Here is a 7,166-nt window from a genome sequence, read left to right as displayed (position 1 = left end):
TTTGAGTCTCTAAACAATCTTGTTATAATCCAAAATAGCCTGTTAATTTCAAGATTGATCTTCAGGCAACTAAACTAAGCACTCATAAGAAGTCACAATGTAAAAGAGTTCAGGCCACTGTTTGGTTAGCTTACAAAGAGTTACTTCTATTTCCGTAAATTTTTTTGGATCACTGCCCATTGGCTTTGAGGGAACAGCTAAATATCATCTCCTCAGTAATGTCATTTTCCCTCAAGTGTCTTTAATACAGAGCTATTTCTCTAGAAGAGAAAATGGTTATATAAAGGGAAGAGAACATGTCTTCCTCCAAGATAGTTATGCAATGTGGGGAAGATTCCAAGGAATACAGACAAGGCTGAACAGAGATGACGGTTCTTTTACTTGGATGCGATGGTAACTCGCATTTCTAGATAAACCTGAGTACTGTTGCTCAGTACTGGTACTGTTGGAAGAACATATAAAACATCTGGCACAATCAGTGAAGGAAATATGGGTCTGGGTCCGGGTGTTAGATGGGTACAGCAAAGCACTAAACCTCTCACACTCACATGCCCCCAATCACAAAATTCCTCTACTTAAAGGGCAAATACTCCTGCCTCAATTCACTTCCCATTTAAAAGTGTATTTGCTTGCTTTTCTAAAGACTCCTAGTGGGTTTGGAGAAACTCACTAAACCACTGTTAACACTTAGTGTGACCTTCAGGAAGAGGCCTCATGGACTAATAAAAGTGCAAGGGGGTCTGAAATGTTGATGATGGGGTTGTGGCAGAGAAAGGAGAATGAAAGGGAGAAGGCTGTTTGGAAGGCCTATTGGTTTCTAAGCGGGTAATACTGGGGTGGAGGAAGTGGTGAATAAATTCTCTGACAGGCAAGCAACATCATTCACACTTTTGTTTAGAAATCATCCTAATGACAGCCACCCTAAATTTGGTTCTGTGTTGGGGTTAGTTCTACAATCACTGAAATGAGGAAGTGAGCTCAACAATTTTGTAAACCTCAGAGTTGACAAGAAGTTATGAAAATTCCCAGTGGGGTTACATTAGACTCTAACACTTAAGGAAAAGCAGGGAGATTCCATTGATGAGTCATACCTGAGGGACAAGGGAGGCTATAAAAGCTTTTCTCAGACAAAATGAGTCTTTACAAAATTGGAAAGAATCAAATGAAGTTAACAAGTTTCGAAGATATGGGTGTATTTCCCATAGAACATGAGCATCAACACTACGTAAGAAATTCTTGGAAACAAAGATTAATGCAAGAAGAATGCCTGGTTAGAAGTAAAAAAAGCAAGAGCAAAGATGCTGGTTCTGAGGCTGGCGGGAATGTTGGGGGAGGATCTTGGGACTGAGTCAGCTGGGACCAAGAAAGAGCCAACCATACCTGGGTGGATTTAAGGAATGCTAAGACAGGTCCAAAGTCAGAGAGAAGAGGTGATGAGGGAGCCTGAGGACAGGGCCAGGCAATGTAATACCAAATTCCTTACGGAATCAGCAGGATAGGGCAATGTCTCCAGGGCAGGAGAGATGACCTTGCCAGAGGTGTTTTGATGGTAGAGGCTGAAGGAGACAGAGATTAACTGTACCAAAAAGAAGTACATTGATGGGAGATGACTAACCTAGATGAAAATTTCTTGTAAAGCTTTTTCTTATTGAACACATCTACTATAAAGGTTTTGGCATCAAATTTTATATGATACAAAAATTGTAACAGCACTGAAGTGACTAATAAATGTGTGGTGTCAAATCTAATGTGAGCATAAATAACTTTGAACACTGTAGATGATAATTTGGAAGATTCTAATTGCATCTTGACAACAAAACATAAACATTAGAGTCTATATGATGTCAAAATGTCTGAATGGAAAAAGAAAAACACAAGTTTTTTTTTCTGCAAACATTGTATATTTTGGAAGACTAAATATATATTTGATAAAACCACAGCATATAAAGCCAAGGCATTCTATGATCTGCCTGGATGTAATTATTTTCCATGGTTTTGTGTAATCATGGTAAAATCATACTAATCCAATAGCTAATAACTAACTCTAATAATAATTAACATGTAACAGTGGCTGAGTTTCTAAATAACTATATGATGTATGTATTTTTGGTGCCTGTATTTTATATATGAGTCTTTTACAAATAAAGTAATTTGGCCAGGTGCGGTGGCTCACGCCTGTAATCCCAGCACTTTGGGAAGTTGAGGCTGGGATTGTTGGTGATGGGGTTGTGGCAGAGAAAGGAAAATGAAAAGGAGAAACCTGTTTGGAAAGCCAATTGATTTCTAAGGGGGTAATACTGAGGTGGGGGTTGGTCAGGCTGGTCTCAAACTCCTGACCAGGAGTTTGGTCAGGATCTCACCTCAGGGTGGATCTCACCTGAGGTCGGGAGTTTGAGACCAGCCTGACCAACATGGAGAAACCCTGTCTTTACTAAAAATACAAAATTAGCCAGGCGTGATGGCACATGCCTGCAATCTGCAGCTACTCGGAAGGCTGAAGCAGGAGAATCGCTTGAACCTGGGAGGCGGAGGTTGCAGTGAGCGGAGATCACGCCATTGCACTCCAGCCTGGGCAAAAGAACGAAACTCCATCTCTAAAATAAATAAATAAATAATTTGCTCAGTCACACAAAGGTAGAGGCAGAACTCAGAACTATATCCGTTTCCAGAATCCTAGCTCATCATCTGGCCATTTACATCGTTTTAATTGGTTTTAAACACCTTTTTCTTTTACATTAGAAATATTTTCTGTAATAATGTTTTATCTTATTACATCCTGTTTTATTACAGTGAAAGGATCTGCTTACTTATTATCTCCCCAGCTACAGTGGAATTCTTCCACAGCTTACATGAGGTCATCAACATCTCGTCACATCTGGAAAACAGAAGGAGCGCAACTAATGTTTATTAAACTAAACTAGATCTAACATGGATACAAACTTAACAGTTCTGGCTGGGGACAGTGGCTCACACCTATAATCCCAGCACTTAGGGAGGTCAATGTGGGAAGATCACTTGAAGCTAGGAGTTTGACACTGGCCTGGAAAACACAGAAAGATAACAAGACTCTGTCTCTACAAAACAGTTTAAAAATTAGCCAGGTGTGATGGTGCATACCTGTAGTCTCAGCTACCTGGGAGGCTGAGATGGGAAGATAGCTTAAGCCCAGGAGTTCAAGGCTGCAGTGAGCTATGATCACCCCACTACACTCCAGCCTGGGCAACACAGCAAGACCCTGTCTCAAAAACTAAATAAATACAAATAAAAGAGTTTTGGTAGAGTTCAGAAAGCACGTCAGATCATTTGCATCTTAATTAATGGTACATTAGCTTCCAGACTTAAGCAAACAAGTTTCATCTACAACTTTGATTTCACTGGTTCTTTCAATATTAACATAGCTTTGATCAGTTTTATTGCTCTACTTGTGTGTAGTTCAGCTTATTCAATATAATTTTCCTTTTTATTTTCCCTTTTGTTGATTACCTGCCAGCTTTTCTACACTTCTTTCTCACTCCCCACCTTGTCGTTGCCTCTAGACAAATCTATTTAGTCATTTGTTAGATTAAAAATAAAAAAGACACAGGAAAAAAAAACTTACATGAACCTTGGACATAGACTTTTTTTCTCCTTCCTTCCTTCCCTCCCTTTCTTTTTCATTGCTTTCTTTCTTTTTTCTTTCTTTCTTTCTCTTTCCTTCCTTTTTTTGGGTTCTTTTTTTTTTTGAGACAGAGTCTTACTCTGTCACCCAGGCTGGAGTGCAATGGCACAATCTCAGCTCACTGTAACCTCTGCCTCCCAGGTTTAAGTGATTCTCCTGCCTCAGCCTGCTGAGTAGCTGGGATTACAGGTGCCCTCCAACACAACCAGCTAATTTTTGTATTTTTAGTAGAGACGAGGTTTCACCATGTTGGCCAGGCTGGTCTCGAACTCCTGGCCTCAAGTGATCTGCCCACCTTGGCCTCCCAAAGTGCTGGAATTACAAGCATGAGGCACCACACCCAGCCCAAGACTGGGTGCCCAGGCCCAGGATGGTCTTAAACTCCTAGGACCAAGAGATCCTCAAGCCTCTACCTCCAGAATAGCTGGCATTACAGGTGCACTATTGCACCCAGCTTTAGACTTCTTAGTTTTATTTTCCAAATTACCATAAAAGCAGCTTAGAATTATTTTTTTCCCTTCTGTTTTAGCCCATGTTATAACCTGGATGGGCAATGACTGATTCTTAATGTCTGGCCACTGATTTTTGAGTGCTGAAATAGTCAAAAGTTTATTAAGCCTATTATTTAATATTCACTTATTCAGAGTCTGTCCCTAGGTAGAGCTACTAATAAAAACACAAAAGACAACCGTTGGCAATTATTTTTATACCATAATCAAAAAGATTTCCTGATGGTGGGGAGAGCTTCCATGGCCACCTCCCTGTAGCACCAGGCTGGAGTAGTCAGGGCAGGCTAATCCAGGTACAAGAGCTATCTTTAAACACTCCCAATGCCCATAAGAAGCATAGGCTCAAAAGCAGAGTCCATGGCTATCCATCAATGTGAATCTCTAGATCCATCCCTTCTATTTGCTTTCCTACAGGATAAATATTTTTTGAGCTTGTACTGATCAATTTCAGCTGCACAGAAATAAAGACAGAAATGTAACAAGCTCCACCTCTTTTCCCCCCAAGCCATTAATCTGATGTCAATTCTGATATGTTCTCCTCTAAAGGGACACACTTTAGTCCTAATTTCCAGAACACACCAGGTCAAAATGTTCTATGCCATTTTAAACTTCCTTCTACCTTCCCCGAAGAGTCAGCAACTAACTAATTCTTAAGAAAGAAGAAAGAAATAAGAGGACTAGGAGATTGTATACTAAAAAATTAACACTTCAAAGCCAAAATAAACATGAGTTCAAGTCCTGCTTCTTAAACAGATTATCTGAGTTACTTTTCCCCTAGAAGCCTTGTTTTCCTGATCTCTAAAATGAGGACAGAATATACTCTCCTCATCAGGTGGCATGGGGATTAAAGGATATTATACATATACCTACTATATACACATACACATATATGTCATTATATGTATGGTTATATATGATACATATAGCACACACTCATATACACACACAGTGTATAGCATGAGACTCAGTAAATGGAAGCCATTGCTTATTAGTCAAAGCAATGCATTAATACTTACTAAGTCCTAGGCAAAGTATAGGATTCAAAAGAGGTCCAATCTTATTCATTTCTTCAAAGAGCTTAGGATATTATTTAAAAGTTAGAATAAAACTTTTGAAATATAATACATAATTAAGACATAAATTGTGTAATTTTTACTACATATATTGTAATTCAAAAAAAGGAAGTAATACAAAAAGATGGGTTGAATCTTTTTAACGGTAAAAAATGTTTAATGCCAGATGTGGTGGCTCATGCCTGTAATCCCAGAATTTTGGGAGGCCACGACAGGCAGATCATCTGAAGTCAGGAGTTCAAGACCACTCTGGCCAACATGGCGAAGCCCTGTGTCTACTAAAAATACAAAAATTAGCTGGGTGTGGTGGTGCATGCCTGTAATTCCAGCTACTTGGGAGGCTGTGGCACAAGAATCACTTGAATCTGGGAGGCAGAGATTGCAGTGAGTCGAGATTGCACCACTGTACTCCAGCCTGGGTGACAGAGCAAGGCTCCATATCAAAAAAAAAAGTTTAAATGCATATGTAAAGTTACTCTTTAAACACTAAAATAGGAACCAAATTTAAATAATACAAGATAGTTGTCTATTTTATTCCACAGCATGGTCTAAGTTAGGACACAAGTAGAATGCATACTCAATTACCAAGCGTTTAACATGGCATTTTCTTCTTATGTTTCATCAATATCTAAACAGCCTTAAAAGACTATTAAAAATAAGCTTTGCGCAGTGGCAGTATCATAGCCAATGAGGTTTATCCGAGGCACAATTATTGCGAATTAAAAACTTTTCCCAATACCCCACTGTGACAACTTGCAATACAGTCGGCACTGGCAATTTTTGACAGTCTCTACGGAGACTGATAAAAAAAAAAAAAGACATTAAAAATACTTTTCCAACTGCTAGTAGGGACTAAATATCAAAATATCACCTCTAATATAAATTTATTGTACAGAATTTGTATTTTATAAATTTATCTTAAGAATTCAGGACCTTGTAGGCAATGATCTCATTTCTTCTCACATTAATGAATTGTATTTTTTAAAAACTCAAGGTCAAGAGAGTCTTGATAAAATGGCTAATCATAAAAAGCAAAAGCAAATGAAACTGGGGGCACTCAATAGATTTGTTCTAGTGAGTAAACAATAGCCATCCAGTTGATATTGATAGCCTAGGTTGACAGGGAGATCTCTTAGATTCTAGGGTAATCAAATTTGGCTACTCAAAAAGTCATTTTCTTTAGATTATTTACTCATCTATTCAATTCCCTAATATGTGCCAGGTATTGTGTTGTACTGCAATATAGTAAGTGTTTTAATGGACAAATGTACAAATTGCTTGGGAAGCACATCAACACAGAAGAGGAAATGCCAAACTGTGGAAGAGTTAGGAAGGTTTTCATTGAGGGAAATATTCCGGCTGATTATTTGACAAGCAGCAACCCTGAGAAGTAGATCCCAGTAGAAGTCTCTGAGGTGTCTGCCTGGTCTCCTACCTGAGCAACCAGCACTTGAGGCCTTGGCCAGATAAATGTGAGCCAAAATACCTTGTGGCTTCCTTGGAAATGCAGCTCAGCAACCATTTCTGGGGACAAAAGGCCACAGTAGTAGGCACCTGGCTGTTATCATGTTTGATAGGCCTATGTCATTTTTTCTTTTTTAAGGACCTTAATACTTCTTCCATCTCTGACTCTATATTCCCAACGCTTAAAATTAACTGGGTTAGTAAGTAAGGACCAGCGGGAACAAGAGAAGGGAAAATGGTCTTATGGGCAATGTATTCATTCAGTCCTTGGGAGTTTTCAGTGAGCAAGTTGGATATATTTTCAATGTTTTTCTCAGATTTTTAGGAAAATTAACTATTAAAGTTTTTTTTTAATAAAAAGATGTTTATGGGCTGGGCACAGTGGCTCACATCTGTAATTGTAGTGCTTTGGGAGGTCAAGGCAGGAGGATCACTTGAGGTCATGAGTTCAAGACTAGTCTG

General features: G+C 38.9%; 1 non-coding gene across 1 annotated transcript; it reads left to right on the top strand.

Moving 5' to 3' along the window:
• Positions 1-5,898: 5,898 nt before the first annotated feature.
• Positions 5,899-6,039, top strand: LOC135268448 (U4 spliceosomal RNA). Its single transcript, XR_010336776.1, has one exon. It is a non-coding gene; the product is annotated as a U4 spliceosomal RNA (small nuclear RNA).
• The last annotated feature ends 1,127 nt before the right edge of the window (positions 6,040-7,166 follow it).

The sequence above is a fragment of the Aotus nancymaae genome, unplaced genomic scaffold, assembly GCF_030222135.1.
Source record: "Aotus nancymaae isolate 86718 unplaced genomic scaffold, 86718_ANA_hifiasm-v0.15.2.pri h1tg000040l, whole genome shotgun sequence".
Classification (NCBI taxonomy): Eukaryota; Metazoa; Chordata; class Mammalia; order Primates; family Aotidae; genus Aotus; species Aotus nancymaae.
The sequence above is the reverse complement of the archived record's forward strand: the minus strand, read 5'-3'. Positions and strand labels throughout refer to the sequence as shown.